Here is an 18,522-nt window from a genome sequence, read left to right as displayed (position 1 = left end):
AGAGGGTTTGAACTCTCAACCTTGAGGAAGTCATGACCTGCTTTTAAGGTCTAGACATGCGCAGTATATAATGGTAATGCAACTGTTTATCGATGGTGATATGTTAATTAAGGCAGTTATGATAAAGTTGCTTGTATTGAGCTAAAATAGTTTGAATTGACTGGTCCTTTTAAGTATTGCTCAGGTTTGAATTTGATTGGGTATTGTGAAAAGGACGATGATTGGACCATTGGGTGAGTGACTGGTGGGGTGATTAGAAGGCTATAAATCCTGTCCAGAGCAGCCAGCAGGGGCTCGGACTCGGCCTCGCTCTCACTGTGGCTGGACAGTCCTGACTCCGGGCTCTTGGGGTGTGGGAGTTTGTCGAGTGCAGGTTCCTTGCTGTGACCTGGACATTGTAACACATACTTTTAGTGTAGTCTAGAGAGCTGGAAAAAAAACAAAGCTTCAAAAAATTCTTATACCTCTAAAATCTTTTAAATTTTGAAAGCTGTTATTGGACCAAATGATACATATCATGTTTATCACTGATGAGAATATCCAGTCTGGTAATGTCTAGACAATAAATTCATATACATCTTTTTAATACATGTGTATATATTGATATATCTTAATATATTATGGATGCAAGTGTACACTGTTTCATCTAATCCATTCTTGAACTCCAGGTCTTACTATGCATGCCAGGGACCATGATACTATGTTGCTTTATTTCAGCCTTTAAGAGTAGCAGAGGACGTGGCTCAAATCCAGAGCGTATTACTCAGGATGTGCTAAGTACATGTCTAGGGTAGTAAGGAAAAGTAAAGGGATCCCTAGAGGCTAGAAAATGTGACTCACTATTCACTTATGTCTTTAACTTTTTAAATATCTCTGCTCTCCATAAAAAGGATGCTCTTAATGTGCACAACTCCTTCCATCCCCTAAGCCCCCTACCAACCAGCCATAGAAAACTAACAATAATTTAAAAATTCATTATTTTGATGAGGGATAACAGGTAGAGAAGTTCACCAGGGACTTTTCTGTTACTGTTATGTTTTGATGGAATGCTAGAAAATAATAGTGTGGTGACTGGCAGTGCAAGCTCCCTATAGTACTGAACAGAACAGTCTAGCCTAGACAAAAAAATTAGGCTAGGAAATCTGTGACCATTTGAGCATTCGTATTTTTCAGTAGGCTGCAGATCACGACTACTGAGAATTCCATGTTAGCAGAGGGAATATAATTCAGGTTCTTTCACAGAGGTCCCTAGCAATTCAGGTGAAAGGAAGGCATCATTAGTTTTGGCAGTTGGAGATACAGCTGAGCAGTTCCAAATTTGTCTCTGGAAGAGGACTGCCACAAAGACCCACTAGAAAGTGCCTTATATATTGCCTTTTATTTTTTTAGAAAAGTAAAAGAAGATTCCCAGCCATGGTAAAACAGTTAACTCTTGCCATCGCCCATTTTTCAAAGATAATTTTCTTAGGAATCAGCCAGTCAGGGTCTTTCAAAGGCTTCAGAGGAGCTGTGGAACCAAAAGCCATAATTCTTCTGACGAAGAGGTTATAAAGAGAAGTCACTATGTCTATCAAAAATGCATTTAAATGGAAGGAAATGGGAATGGTTTTGTATATCCATGTTGTAAGCCAAGAAATATTTTTGGATTAGAGGAACTATTATCCATTTAGGTAAACGATTAAATAATTTCTGAGAAGGTAATGAATATACGGTTAATAAGCATATGATTGATGGGTGGGTAGAGAATAGTGATTAAACTGAGCTTCAGTATTACATATTTAGCACAGACCAAACACAGATGTTTTTATTATTTTCTCTATAATAAAAGCAAGAGAATTTAAGGATGGTTCATTGCATAAATAGTACTTTTCATAAAAACCAAGAAAAATGTATTGAAATTAAAGTATTATTATGCCTTTCTTATCCTCTGAAGTGTGAAAGTATGGCACAGCAGATAATGGGAAACTGCTTAAGATATAATTCATCATGGAAAAGTGTCCCTTCACTCTCAGCCAGCTCTGCTAATAATTGATTCCCATGTCCAGGTATGAACACGGACGCTAGGTTACAGATGTTCAAATAGTCTGAGGCTGAATCTATTTAAGTTATCTTGGTAGCAAATGGAGCACATATTTACCCACTGGTGTGTGCCCTTAGTGCACATTAAAAATGGTGAAATTAGGCTAATCGCACTTCAATTTGATACCTGCTGTCGCGGGGCACTCCCGCGCCCCGCTCCTAAGGAGAGACCAGGAAGAGGAGAGGCCTGAAGCAACACAGATGGGGGTTGCTAGGGCAACCAGGCAGGTCATGTGGCCCAGAGAGGGGCAGGGCCAGGCCCTTATAAACAGCTAGGCCAAAGCCTAGGGAACAGTTCCCTTCTGGCTGCCACAGAAGCAGGAGCTCTGCGGCTGAGCTGAGCGGCCAGAGTCGGGGGTTGCAGCCTTACCCCTAACAGGCTGCAATGATGCAGGGAACAAGATCGCCCTGATGAGAGGTAGGACGGAGCATTGGCTTTACGAGCAGGTAGGCTCTTCGTTGATTTTGTTACAGCCGTTCGGGCTTGGCTTTAAGTTACAGTTTACACCGGAGGACCGGGTGAGGCTGTAGGGGAGCGAGGAGGCCTCAGCGGGGCTCCCCAGCAGTTTGGGGGCTCCGGGTGCCCAGTAGGGGCACAGTGCCAGGGGGCCAGGCACGGCTGCGGCCACCTGAGCCCAAGCGCGGGAGGCGCGCAGCGCGGAGAGCGCGGTACAGGTTTGTGCCGGAGTGACACAGAGCACGGGGTTGGACCCCGGCCCGGAAGGGTGACGAGAAAGGACCCAAGGAAAGGGTGAAGGGGGCCAGGCACGGCTACGGCCACCTGAGCCCCAAGCGCGTGAGGCGTGCAGCGCGGGGAGCGCGATACGGGCCCCAGAGAGGGCGAGGCCCCAGAGAGGGGGTAGCGCCAAGAGAGCGCGGTACGGGCCCCAGAGAGGGCGAGGCCCGCAGAGGGCGCGGCGCGGAGAGCGCGGTACACAGGCCCCAGAGAGGGCAAGGCCCGCAGAGGGCGCGGCGCGGAGAGCGCGGTACACAGGCCCCAGAGAGGGCAAGGCCCGGAGAGGGCGCGGCGCGGAGAGCGCGATACGGGCCCCAGAGAGGGCGAGGCCCCAGAGAGGGGGTAGCGCCAAGAGAGCGCGGTACGGGCCCCAGAGAGGGCGAGGCCCGGAGAGGGCGCAGATACGGCCCGGAGAGGGCGGAGCGCCGAGAGCGCGATACAGGCCCCAGAGAGGGCGAGGCCCGGAGAGGGCGCGGCGCGAGGAGCGCGATACAGGCCCCAGAGAGGGCAAGGCCCGGAGAGGGCGCAGTGCGGTGAGCACGGTGCACTTTGCCCAGTGGGGCAAAAGACCCAAGAAAGGGTCAAGGGGGCCAGGCACGGCTACGGCCACCTGAGCCCCAAGTGCGGAGAGCGCGGTACAGGCCCCGGAGAGGGCAAGGCCCCGGAGAGGGCGCGGCGCGGTGAGCGGGATACAGGCCCCAGAGAGAGGGCGAGGCCCGGAGAGGGCGCAGAACAGGAAGGGGACCAGACAACGTCCCCCGGGACAGCTGCGAGGCTTGGGGCGTGCTAAGGGGGAGGCTTGGAGGCACGCATTTGCCCATAAGGCTGGGGGAGAGGACCCCACTTTGGAGCGGTAGTGAGACCATTGAGGTGCCATTAGGTGCGAGTAGGCAGCCTCCCATACTGAACCAATAAGATCTAAGACGTGGCGGGCGAGTAGAGGGTGTCAGACCACCCTAATTGGCACGGCAAAGGGGCGCTCGCGAGCTCACGGCCGCTCGCGGGGCCATCCGTGACACCTGCAAATACAGATATCAAATTGACATACGATTAGTTAACACATTAACTATGTGTAGATATGTTAGTGGGGCACATTCCTTAGATGTGCCCCACTACAGTGTTTCTCAACCTTTTAAGTAGCAAGTACCCCTTACTTCTGAAAATTTTAATAAGTACCCCAACACTCGATTTTTCAGGGGATGTTATATTTACAGACTAATGTGTGCCATATGTTGGAAGAAGTGCTGTGTATATAAGGCTGTTATATGACAGATGTCTGATCAGGTGTTGACAGGGTTGCCACCTTTTACATCAGGGGTGCACAAATCAAGTATTTACCTGGGCTAGAGGTGATATAGGCTAAAGCTAGGAGGGCTGAACGCCAAATTATTACTGAGGAATGAAATTTTTGCCATAGTTTTGAGAGGAAAAGAGGGCGAGAGGAAAGTGTGTTGGGGTACCTGCATACCCCCTGCCTGTCTCTCACACAACCAGGGGTATGCAGGTTGAGAAACTATGCCCCACTAGGGGCACATGGCAGGGCTACAGGGACTTGGCTCTAACTTTAATGCCAAGTCGCTGCATGTGTAGACACCTGCCAAAAAATCACTAAATGGGCATTAGCTTAATGCACATTAAATTTAGTCACATTTACATGCACATGTAGATGTGTCTTATGTGTATCAAACTTCTGTTATGGGTATAGATTAGTTTTGTGTGCCAAACTGCTGTTCTGTTATGGGTATAGACTGGTTTCTGATCACTTATTCTGGTAAAAGTAAAATGTCTGTACCTGGCCTTAAATATTTGGGTTGTGATAGAAGTAAAAGCTGCAGCAGAAATGCATGGAGAAATAAAAATATCAATTCCTTATGCTTCTTCTGACTTTTAGGTGTAAAGTAGAAATGTCACTATAGGAAGAGAGGCATGGATTTCTGAGGGGGATACCTTTTATATGACCAGCTGTGTAGCTGGGATAGAGTTAGGTACATTTTCTAATGTAAGCCATTTTTCATCAGGTCCTGAGAGTACTCAGTGTCAGTATGCATGCTGATATCCTCAGTATCGAAGCTGCAGAAAGTACATAAAGCATATAAACAGATGTGGGAACAGGCACTACAATAAAGTATTCCCCTCTCAGGTAAGTCACTAAGCTAAAGGGTCATGTTCCTGTGTCTGCTCCTTTTCTGCAGTGCATTCTTTTTAGGATTTAGGTTTATTATATCTCAACCCCAACTATAGTGCCTGACATGGCTAAGCCCAATGTAATCCCTATTTTTTTGAACCAGTCTTCCCTTTAAATGTGTTCCATTACCAATAAATCTGTTGAGATATTTATTTTGACTTGAGCTGGTTTGGGCCCTATATTCTTCAAATGGTAAAATTTCTGACAGAGGAAAGTTTCACAAGATTTTTGCCATTTGAAAGGATATTGCCTCAGAGTGTGAATAAAAATTATGATTTATGTTTTATTTCTTTCTAAAAGCCAAGTGCCAAATTTTAATGGCAGTGGAAATGAAGAACTCTGTTTATGCACAAACAGAAGCCATACCAGTTTTGGCAGGATAAGTGCTTTAGTCTGGCAATGATGGTTAGTCTTATTTTGAAAGGGCAAGAAAATAGCTGAGTAACAAGCCTCACATAATTTATTCCAGAGTTTGCTGTCAGGTTTGGTAATTTTGTCCTCATTTCATGAGGTTTTTATATGAAACTAGTTCAGCACCTACCATGCATGCAAAATCCAAAATATTCACTTTTATCTATCATTTTGGAAGGATGGTTGCCTCGGGGACTTGGTAAGGTTGCAGTTTACAGTCTTTCACTTTTTATATTTCTGGTTTTGTGCTAATGTTACTTGTAAATTTATACTGAATTTGGATAGATGATTTTCAGGCTATGGGTTACTGATTATGGATTGTTCAGAGCATGAGACTGGTTACTCCTGAACTCTACCTAATAAAGTCACATGGTATCATTCTTACTTCCTGAATATAGGTCTGAAGTATTCTTAATTGGAAAGTAACTACCAGCATATAGAAAACAGGCCTGTTCATGCACAAAACCCTTAGATTGCCTAAAGAAAGGCAGTTTTGGATTAATAGGGAGTACTTATTCCCTATCTAGAAAATATTTCTGGAGCAGAGATTCTGAAATTATGAACAAATACTTATTTATGACTTGTGGAGATTGTGATTTCATAGACGTTTGGGCTGGAAGGGACCTTGAAGATCACCAAGTCTAGCCCCCTGCCCCAGGGGCAGGAAGTAAGCTAAGGTCAAAGGTTCCCATCAAGATAAGCATCCAAGCGTTTCTTGAATGAGTCCAGAGTAGGTGCCTACACCACTTCTTGCGGGAGTCTATTCCAGGTCTTGGGGGCTTGGACAGTAAAGACATTTTTTTCTTATGTCCAGCCTAAAATGGTCTTGGAAGATTTTATGACCTTCCTTGTTTTTCCTTGAGGCACTCTGGTGAACAGATGTTCTCCCAGATCCCGATGTACACCCTTTATGTACTTATAAGCAACCACCAGGTCCCCACCGAGCCTGCGCTCTTCCAGGCTGAAGAGTCCCATGGCTCTCAGCCTCTCTTCATAAGGCCTGTTCTCTTGCAGTCTGATCATGTGCGTGGCTCTCCTCTGGACTCTCTCAAGCTTCTCGACAACCTTCTTGAATTGTGGAGCCCAGAATTGGATGTGGTACTCCAGCTACGACTTCACTAAGGCTGGGTACAGCGAGACCTCAAGTGTGGATGCTATGCCCCAAAGTTTAGTGTTATTGGCAAAAATAGCCAGTTTGCTTCTGACACCAATGTCCATATAATTGATAAAGATATTAAAGAGAACTTGTCCAAGGACAGAGCCTTGGGGGGATGCCACTGGTCATGGAGCACCATAATGATTTGCTATCATCGATCACTACTCTCTGGGTCTGACCTCGAAGCCAGTTTCCCAGCCATTGGACTGTGGTGTAGCTGAGACCACAGCTGGCCAATTTTTCTATGAGGATGTCATGGGACACCAGATCAAAGGCTTTTTTAAAGTCCAGATATATGACGTCAGTCTCTTCTCCCTTGTCAAGGTGATATGTCACCTGCTCATAGAAGGAGATGAGACTGGTCAAGCAAGACCTACCTGTGACAAACCCATGCTGGCTGTCCCTCAGGATGTTGCCCTAAGCCAGCTTATCCAGAAGGGTCTCCTTGATGATTTTCTCCAGAATCTTACTGGGGATTGAGGTCAAGCTGATTGGCCTGTAATTCCTGGGATCTACTTTCTGCCCTTTCTTGAAGATGGTTACCACGTTAGCCTTCTTTCAGTCTTTAGGTACTTCACCTGAGTGCCATGAGTTTTTGAATATTTTTGCCAACGGTTGGGCGATGACACCTGCCAGCTCCTTGAGTACTCTAGTGTGTAATTTGTCAAGACCAGCTGCCTTGAAATTGTCCAGCCTCACAAGGTCCTTTACTAGATCAATACTGATGCTGGGTATAGATAGGACCTCACCCTGGCCGTCCTGCATCTGGCTGGGCAGGTCGGTCTCATTGGACTGATGTTAACTGCTCCCTTTTTCTTGATTTTTTTTTTTTCTTTCCATTGTATCAAAACACAATATAGATAAATTAAATGCATTCTTCTTAGTTTTCCATGTCAGCATGTGCTGTAGTTGCCCAGAGACATTGTCTAGGAGGTTGCCTAAGTATATACATAGGTAATCTCTATTAACAAGTGATCCTTGAAACATTTAAGAAACCCTATTTACCATTACACCATGTATAGCTCAGATTAATCTTTAAATTGAAGGTAGACATTTTTTGTGCATTCAAAGTATGTTATTTCAGTGGCTGAAATGATTTAGCCATATATTTCTGAGAGTTGAAATGCTTTCAGAAATCTTTGTACAGGGCCTTAGAAAATGGACTATCATAAGCAGCAAACTCTGGTTAAATTATTAACTGTTCCACACATTTAGCATAAGTATATATTTAAAAATTCTTAAAATATGTAATCAAATATAGGAAGGGCTCATTTACCAGACTGAGAAAATACTGCATAGTAACTGAAATAATTGCACCAGGAACCTGGTAATATTCCACTAGCTTGGAATAAAGAAAAAAATGATTTTAATATATACAAAATATTGCTAATTCTAATATTGCAGTAAAGTGACAAATAGAAGAACATTCATTTCTAGAAGCTTATGAACTCATAATTCTTTGGTCCATGCATTTTGTTGGTCTTGAGTGTATTAAAGCGTCAGAAGTGATTTTCCTCCCCCACTACCTTTTCTCCTATAGATATATATGAAATACCAATGGCATGGTTGGGGATAGTCTCACCATAACAGGCACTGTGAGCACTACAACTTTCTGAAAACCTGAAAATGTATCCATTTCCCTCCTAAACCCTCTTACATCAACTATAAATTAACTGCATAAGCCTACCTCATTAAAATAATTGCAGAGATGATCTCAATCTGTTGTTTATGTTCACTATGGAGAAACAATAAACTTCTGCATGTATATCTCATTTACATAATGATTAAGAAAGGAAATGAGCTTTTGTGGGGGATGTACATCATCCAGAGATTTTTACATCAGCCAACTTAATTAGAAGCAATTTTTCCTTCTTTATTAAAAGAAATGCGCATTCCTGGACTTTCCCTACTGCTTTCTACTACAAAGATTTTGTGCTTGTAAAAATGGAGAACTCATGTGTGGTCTTTGACCATGCAGGGAACCTCTCTGTAATTCATAGGTTTCTTTTGGACATGAACCTGCTGCATAGAGGCTTGGTTGTCACCCATTTGGTCATTAATAGATAGTACATAATTGTTGACATTCACTCCAAATACCCCTATCTGCATTGAGCTGTGTTTTTACTATTTTCTGGGAATTCACAATGTTCCATACATCAAGTTTTCGATATTCCAGGAATATAAAATAAATAAATTGAAATAGTCAAAATAATAAAAAAGACCAAAGGCAAAGATCCAAAGGCAAAACTGGTCATACTATTATCTGGAGGTCAGTCAATTCAGCTGAAATGAATCAAAATGGTTGTCCCCATAACATGACATTCAATTAACAAATAAAATTAAACCCTTCTGTTACTCTAAAATGATACACAATAAATGTACAAATCTTTATTTTGAACTATAAACATCTTTGCCAGTGATTAAAATATACAATACAAATATCATTACAGAACCAAAACTTTGGCATATTTCTTCTAACCCTCATATCATGGCTTAAGTTTATAAGTACCACTTATTAAGATGAGTCACTTCATAAAGATGTCTAGCCTCTGAGATCAGTATGACTCAGAGGAGCCCTGAATTCACATGCAGTGACTCTTCATAAATAGAGTCTTTCCCAGTGTACTTTTCTATGGGATGTCCCGGAGTTGGTAAACCAAGCTCATGGTGGGGCGGCCGGGTGATGGCAATTGGACATGGACAGGTGGGATCGGTGGCAATCGAGTCTGAATGGCACAGGAATCATGGTGGTTTTAAAACTGATGAATTTATTTAACTTATGCTTTTTGAGGTGTAGGTTTGCTGCTCTTCAGTTACAGTGGCACAGAACAAACTAACAACAAAGGGATCTGTTGGCCTAAGGGGTTCTGGAGTGTGAGCCCTTGCTATGTACTCCGCGAAGGATAGGGGAGGCTGCCCAGTCCTTAAGTCCCAGGGCTGGTCAACAGCTCATGCAGGGATAAACGAATAACAGAACAAGAACTGTAACGCGTCGAGATGAAAACGAAGATGGTGTCGTGATGCCAGTCCTACAGTACAATCAGATTGTCGAAGGCGATAGCCGAGGTCGAAAACCAGGCAAGTTGAAGATGAAGCTGACGTTGCAGTAGTGAGAGTGATCTGAGAGCAAGGTCAAAGTCAGAGCCGAAAACAGTCCAGTAATTGGAGAATCACTACAGTGTGAACGAGGTACGATTGGAATGAAATGCAGCGAGAGCCCACACTGGAGGAGACTGATAGGCCACAGATCCTAACTGAGAGACAGTTCCTGGAGACCAGCCTCTGTCCTCAGTTGAACGGGTCTCCCCCCGAGGGAGGGGCTCACTAACTTTTTATGTGAATTTGGGCCAGCTGGAACAAAGAATTTTCTAGTCCGATTACCTCACTCAGTCACTCACCAGGCATGCGCCAGGACAAGCCCTGTAAAGCAACTGAGCCTGCGCAAGACTGAAAAGTAGGTCAAGGCTGATTGACAGCTCCTGAGGTCACCCAGGGGGCACGTGCTGGGTGCACTATGAAAAGTTCACTCAGGGCCATACCGCAGTCTGCTGCATATAGGAATTTCAATTCTTTCTGCATTGGCAGCACTCAATCTAAAAATTTTCTTTGACATGGGAATGGAATTGTTCTGATGTAGCATACACATGGCAACTTTCACAATATATATGTTATCATGGAGGTCATTTAGGCATAAGGGTACAAGATATAAAGATTCTGATTCCCTCAAAAATAAGCATACTTAATGTATTATTATTATTGGATCCTATGTGTTTGTGGTTGGGAAAATATGTAATTTCAGCCCATGGAAACAGTTCATTTATATAACCTTTTTTACATGCAACCTTTTTCAGGATACATCTCCCAAATGACATTTACCAAATAGCCTGTGTCTCCTTGGAGGAAGTTTAGCAGGCATTTTAATTTTAGCAATTAAATACCCATGTTTAAGAGGCAACATCTAGAATGTTTAATTTAATCAATTTTTTTCTCATGAGCTCTTGAGGACTTCTAACCTGTTTCAACTTTTGATTACTTAGAAGTCCAAGTATACCATCACATCAGTGTTTAGGAAGAATATTTGAATCAGCATGCACTATTTGGTGAGGTTAAGTATGCGTCCTATTTTGAGTAAGATTTTGCTAACCCTGGAGTAAAAATAATTAAAAAGTCATAAATGACCATTTCTTTTTTCTCCTTCAGTATGTGCAGATACATCTCATGCAAGGTAAGACGAAAGTTAACAATATGACTATAATCAATCAAAAGTATGTGAACTCCCACACACACAGTTCAGAGGAGTCTGCACCTCCATTCCAAATTTTTTAGGGGTCTGCAAATGAAAAAAGGCTGAAAACCTTAATTCAATACCCTTTCTGGCATCCACCATAATAGGTTTAGAGATGCCAGAGGAAATATCTCCAATCTTTCTCTTCAATAGCCATTAATATGTCTATTATCCATGAATTTATCCAGTCCCTTTTTGACCCTGACTATGCTATCTGCTTCTACTTACTCTTGTGCCAATTAATCCCATAAGTTTACTAAGCATTATTTAAAAAAGTACTTACACTTGTTGGTTTTAAACCTATCACCTATTAATTCTGCTGAGTGCCCCCTAGCTTTAGTATTCTGGAACGTGGTGAACAACAGTTCCCTATTCACTTGGTCCACAGCCTTCAATATTTAATAGACCTCTATCATATCCCCTCCTCAGCCTTCTTTCCGAACCGAAGAGTTCCTGCCTTTTTAGTGTCTCTTAATATGGCAGCTGTTTCATATCCCTGATCATTTTGGTTGCCCTTCTCTTCACCTCTTCTAATTCTACTACATCCCTTTTGAGATGTGGGGACCAGAACAGAACACAGTATTCAAGACATGGGCACACCATGGGTTTGTATAATGGCATGATAGTGTTCTCTTTTCCTAAAAATGCCCAGCATTTTATTGGCTTTTTTATTTGCCACTTCACATTGAGGTGATGTTTTTAAAGAACTATCTATATCTACATTGACTCCAAAGCCTCTTTAGCGAGTTATACAAGCTAGTTCAGAACACACATAATTGAGGTTATTTTCCCTCAGAAGCATTACCTTGTAGTTGTCAACAATGAAGTTCATCCGCCATCTTTTTTGTCTGCTCACTTGGTGAGAACTTTCTGCAGCTTCTCTCCATCATTTAGGACTTGATTTGGGTCTTAAAATAACCACACTTTATAAAGATCTTTTTTCTCTCTGTTGCGCTAGAAATTTCCTTCTTACTGACATGTTGTTTTCGCTCATTCTTACTACCTTGCACATTCACCTGTTAGCTTCCCCTCATCCCAGTCCCTGTCAACCATTTCCACATTTTCTATTTATAGAAGACCTATGACATGAGATCAGGTGGTGGCTCTGTGTTACCAGATATTCTGGAGGTTCACTTTACAAGACTTGTGAAACTATAGCTGAGCTGAGTCACCAGAGCAGTGGCCTACCCTGTCTGCCTGTTGTGGTTCCTCAGGAGCAGGGGCAGACTACATGTACAGAAGGAGTGGAGGGGGATCACTGTGCACAGAGAGTGGGGAGGTAATTGTTGACTTTCCTCTTACCTTGCAATTCTGTCAGGAAAGTAACCTTTTATGTAAACATTATTAAAACCAAACTTGATGCCCCTTAAACTAATCTTATCAAGATAGTTCCTGTTCAAACATCATAGCTGTATGATATAGGAATAGGTTACTTCATGGGTAATCAATTCCTGAGCTACTTATCAAAGGGCTAAGTTAGCAGTTTTATCTGCTAGGGATTTTTTAGTACTGAACTGCCTCCAAATACCAGGAGTTATCAGGATCTGTTCCTGGATTATTTGGGGGGATACTGTACATCAAGAAATAGCAAGTTGGTAGTGCTGGAACCAAATCAACAAAGACACAATATGCTGGATGGCTCTTCTCTGTTCCTACCAATTAAACTATTGTGTTTGCCAAGCTGGAGTGGCAAGATCCCAAAAGAAACAGATGCAGCCATTTTCTTTAGTGTTTGTAGCTCTTTAAATGAGAAAATATTTAGTGAAGCAGTATCAATAGAAGATGCAAAGAAGTAGCATTATAATGATGTTGGTTCTTTCCACTGTTTGTTCTAAATGCAACTATTTCTTTATAACCACACACACACGTGTGTACACATACACTTCATAGCCTATATTTTGTCTTTAAATCATTTCTTTAAATCATAGGGCCTTATGCTGTTAAAGTCAATGGAGAAAAAAAGGGACACACACGATGGAAAAAATTCTACTGAATTTGATAGGAACCCTTTAACCCAAAGAACTTAATCAAACCTGTTAATTACCCAGAGTGGGGAAAAAACCCCCAATATATATACATGCATGTGACAGAAGTAGAATTTTAAGTACATGGAATACTGCTTATTTCACTGAGGTATTATTAAGGTAATATTAGGCTTAGGATGGACTGTAAACTCTGTTGCTCCAGAGGGAATGTCATTGTGTCCTCCTTATTCTGCATATAATAAGTTTAGATCTACTTTCTTTAAATATGATCTGTAAAGCAAGCTAACATGTCATTTGGATCTAATTTGTCTTTATGATTTTTAAAGTTAGTCTGAATGAGACGTTTTGTTTTGAGTTGACGTGGTTTCTCTTACAGATTCTTCCCCATTTTCTTCTGTTCCATTTGCCCATGCACATTTAGGGCTTGTGTAGGCCAGAAGGCTCTAAGACAGTAGATCAGTACATTCTAAAGAGGAAAGAGAATGAAAATGGATCAATTAATAAAGGATTAAATTTGGTTAAACCATTTAACATATTTGGATTGCACTTATTCTTAGGATAATTTTTAAATTTCAGTGACTAAGATTTTTAGATAAAGGAACTATTTCCTAAATGAGTCTACACATTCCATATGTTTAGTTAAGATTATAGCTAAATTTCTTTAGCCTTCCCTGACATCCTTCAGGGAAGATTAAATAAATGCTCTTCGCGACATGCCTTCTCAGATATTCTTTATGCTTCAGATGGATAGAAGCCAAATGTTAAACTTAATTCCTTACTTTTTATGGTAAAAAGGAATATGTATATATGTATGTGTGTGTGTGTGTGTGTGTGTGTGTATAATGTGCGTGTGTATGTATGTATATGCAGAACTAGCAGAGTATCCAAATAAATATGAACATTTCATATTACTGATTATTCTGCTTACATTCACTGAAGCTAGAATATACTTATATAACAATATAACTTGCACCCAAATTTATTTTAAAAGTGAAAAATGCTCCAAAGAAGCATCACTAATATTTGTGTTAAGAATTTTACAGTATTTTTTTCAATTCAGTTGTGGGAAATAGTATTGTTTTGCTTATGCAGTTACATTGACTGGTATTTCACATAATACATGCATCAATGTTTAGACTTGAACCAAGCTTCCTTCAACCAAGAATTCATTCTCATTCCATGAATGTTTTCTGAGTTACCCAAAATATTTGTGTTACATATAAATATTTAACTTGTAATATATACTTTGGCAGTAAAGGGTTTCATTTAAATCATATATTTCAGTTTAATTTGCAGTCTTAGAACAGATGCATACAAAGGAATTTTATATTTAATATAACTCTGAAAATGTGGCTCTCAACTTTGATATTCTTGTGAAAATTAAAATCTGAAAATCTCTACGGCCATAATTCTTCCTCAGTAGCCTCTCAGTAATCCAAGGACACATTCAAGAAAAACAGAAGATTCATGATAACCTTGGCACTAGGCACAGAAAAACTTGAGCAGAAGTTCAAGATTTCTTTTGTAGCAGATAAATAAACCTACTAGTTATAGTGCTACATTTCCAGACGTTTCTTATTTGGACCATGAGATTTTTCCAACATTGTCATTTATAACGGAAGTGTTTTCAGCCAGAACACTGCCATGTTTACTTTAAAAGAAATGCCTGTATTCTAACATGCAGGAAAAAATATATATTTGAGAAGTAAATGGAATTGAACTTTTTATTTTGTACAGTATCTTCATTCTAAAATTTTACCAGGGAGCATCTGCATAAACTAATGCAGTTCTTTGACTTTTCTTGCACATCTGTGTTACAGTGGTTCTCATTTTTTTTATTGCACTGTATGTTACTTACACTTTGAATTTATGGAAGATTTTTTCTTTGAGAATCACAATGTGTTTTATGGGGCCAGGGAGGTGTTTACAAATCCAGAAAGTGAGGCATGGAAAGTCCAAGTCTAAATGATTTGTCCAAGTTCTGGCAGCAAATCATTGAGAGATGCTTTTTGGATGACTTTCAACATGCTGGTCTAAGCACTATATGCCTCATTACAGAGGATTCTTGCATATTATTTACTAATAAGAAATAAGATATTGAGTGTTCAAAAGAAAAGTTGATTAGAAATATTAGAAAATATTGTGCTTGTGTGAACTGCTATAGTGGACAAGAAAGCTTTAATTAATATTTAGGCTTTTCTATGGTAGAATCATAGAAAATTAGGGTTGGAAGGGACCTCAGGATTCCAACCCCCTGCTCAAAATAGAACCATCCCCAACTAGATCATTTTAGTCAGGGCTTTGTTGAGCTGGGCCCTAAAAACCTCCAAGGATGGAGATTCCACCATCTCTCTAGATTACTTGTTCCAGTGCTTCACCACCCTCCTAGTGAGAGATTTTTTTTTCTAATATCCAACCTAAACCTCCCTTGCTGCAACTTGAGACCATTGTTCTTTGTGCTGTCATCTGTCACTGAGAACAGTCCAGCTCCATCTGCTTTGGAACCCCCTTCAAGTCATTAAAGGCTGCTATCAAATCCTTCCCCAGTTTTCTCTTCTGCAGACTTTGTTTAGACTTTATTTACCCAGTTCCCTCAGCCTCTCCTCAAGTCATTTGCCCCAGCCCCCAAAACATTTTTGTTGCTCTCTGCTGGACTCTCTCTCCAACTTCTCCATATCCTTTATATAGTGGGGGGACCAAAACTGGACACACTAATCCAGATGTGGCCTCACCAGTGCAGAACAGAGCAGAATAACCACTTCCCTTGATCTGCTGACAGTGCTCCTACTAATGCAGCCCAGTATACTGTTAGCCTTCTTGGCAACAATGCCACAGTGCTGACTCATATCCATCTTACTGTCCACTGTAACCCCCAGGTCCTTTTCTGCAGAGCTGCTGCTTAGCCAGTCAGTCCCTGGTACATGGGATTCTTCCATCCTAAGTGCGACAAATGTACCTGCAAACTGACTAGCAAACTGCTTGCAAATTGTCATGTTTGCTTCTCCCTGATCACTTCTCCCGTGGTTGCCTTGACTGCCTCCTTGCATACCTCTCCTGGGCCGGGCCTGGCTAGGCCCCTTTGTTAGGACCTTTGTCACACCAAGGCATCAATCAATCAGCAATCAGTCCATTCAGCTGCTCAATAGAAATGCACACCACACCCAAGCATAGAAACCCACCAAACAGCCCTTAGCAAGCCAAGCACACTGTTACCTTCCCAGAGCAGGATCTGGTGCCTGGTTCTCTTCTTCCTCTTGCTCCAAGCAAACTGCTTGAAAACTGTTCTGTTTGCTTCCTGGAGTTTGCTGCTCCCCTGATCACTTTGACTGCTTTCTTATGTAACTAGCCTGGGCTGGCTATGCTGCTTTGCATACCAATGTAAATATACCTAGAAGTCTTCCAAGGGACGTATTGAATCTGTGTATCTCTTGACTGACTTCACTCCAACACTTTCCTGGTCAGTTCTATCCATCTTTGGGACTACTTTAACTTGATGTGGGTGCCTGGTTGGCAGGGAGCACAGTCTAACAGTGGGAATGCTTGTGCTAAGGTCTGTAGTTGTATAATATGGTGGTAATTTTTCCCTAACAATTTTGTAGAATTCCCTTTTTGCTTGCAAGTTAGTGGAATTCAAATGATTTAAAGATAATGTAGATCTTGGGATATCCACTTACTTCCCCTGATAACTGTTTTGTATTGTGTCAACAGGTCATTACATGCTTCTTGCCAATAAGACTAGGGACAGAAATTACACACAAACTGGTATAAATGATCAGAAACCAGTTCAATTCTGTAGCACAACAGAAATTCAGTGCACATAAACTACTTTCAATATGGCTAGTACTGATTTAAGATAAACTTGGCTGAATGTAGTGTCAGACTTAAATGATTTAGGTTAAACCAGTCTACAGAACTCCTGTCCCAGAATCCCTCTAGATTCAAGTTAACTCACAGTCCTCCAGCATCCCAGGATGCTTTGCATGTCCCCTGCAAACTCCCCTTCCCCTGCAGGGTGAGCAGGCTAGCCCTAGTCTAAGCAGTCTGCTCCAACAGAGCAGGGAGGTGTGCTTTAGTGCCCCTGGCCCTTTGCCTGGGCCACTGCAGGCATGTGGCTGCATTTCCAGAATCAAGTGAATATTTGTTCACTTGCTTATCTATACGGCTTAGACTAACCTGTGAAGATTGGATCAATTCAGCCTTAGGCTTTTGACTGTTTGTACTTAGCCCTAATGGTAAAGTTCTGTAATAGCCTCTACTCTGAACAACTATCCTGAAAGAGCTGCTTATTCTGCCACTGTGGTGTAATTTATATTGATATACAAATGACATGGGTGCTGGAGCGGGTCCAGGGGAGGTGCACTCACGCACTTGCACCCCCTTCCCCTCAGCTTTGATTCCTGCTCCACCCAGAGTTTAAAAACAACTGTGTGGGCAGTGCAGCATTTCTAGTCAGGCAGTGCTGAGGGAGTCAGTTGACTTGGTGGCTCATCAAATCTACCCGATCCCTTCTAAACTCTTCATTCCACAGGTGTACACAACTCTTTCTTCTTTCTAACTGTCTTGATATTCTGCCAATCAAGCTACCCTTTGTTTTGCAGTTCTGCTGTCTCTCCGCTTCTCTTGGTAATGAAGCTCCTATTTCACAACCCTATGTATTGTTTTTAACTCATTCCAATGAAATTATACTGTTTTTTTTTTTTTTTTTGCTTCAATGTTAAATGGAATAATACAGCCTTAGGCCCCTAGTGTATTAGTAAAGCTTCTAATTTATTTGTAACCAGAGAAAAATGTGTGCAGTTTATTATGGGATGATGTACTTCACCATCTGCTCCCCCCTTCAAAATTCTAGATCGGGGTGGGCAAAATAGAGGATCTGGTGGCTGGTGGTCTTTGATGGCATTGCTTAGAACAACAGGGAGTTTAAGACCCCACCCAGGTATGTGGGGCCAGTCATGTAGGCAAAGGGATCAGGTTCCCCCCTCCCTCTGGAAAGTATCCAACTCAGGTTACAACTTGGGGGTTACCTGAACCAGATGGGGGTGGTGGTGTCTGCCCTCTGCAGTGACCATGGTAAGCAAATTGTCAGATAGGTAATAAGTCTGATAGCAGAGTTTGGGGAGAGAGTGAGATGGCATTCTGCCACAGACCCCACACAACCTGTAGATATGAGCTTGTGGGAACTATAGCTACTATTCCCTCTCTTCCTCCACACTGCCCCACCCCAAAAAAAGGAAGCAGCAGCTTGAGTCTGGATTTTAGTCAACCTTTTTCCTGAGAGGCAGGTTTGTTTGTTTCCAACCAAGCAACATAATGACTAGGCTATAAGCTAAGGTAGAGATAAAAGACCCTTCCAGCTTTATGTTGATGCTAGGCTTCTGGGAAACCAAATGTGCAAGAATTATAGTCCTCAGTAAGGGGTCTAGCACCAGTACAATGAGGCAAGGGCTTTTCTTTGAGTAAGGACATCATATGTTCTGATTTTGTCCTTGTTTTGGTCCTATCAGGCAACTAAAATCATTATGATATTGATTGTCACTTTCCATTTCTGACTTGCAAGAAATGGCTCATATCCATGGTTCCTGAAACGTTTTAACTAGGTATACCCCTGCAGTTAGCTGAGTTTTACCCTATTCTTGCTGTACCCCTTGCTGAAATCTTTCCTCTTTTTTAAGGCAGACAGTTCCC

Source organism: Crocodylus siamensis, chromosome 6 (genome assembly GCF_052110815.1).
Source record: "Crocodylus siamensis isolate JL-2025a chromosome 6, ASM5211081v1, whole genome shotgun sequence".
NCBI lineage: Eukaryota > Metazoa > Chordata > Crocodylia > Crocodylidae > Crocodylus > Crocodylus siamensis.
The sequence above is the reverse complement of the archived record's forward strand: the minus strand, read 5'-3'. Positions refer to the sequence as shown.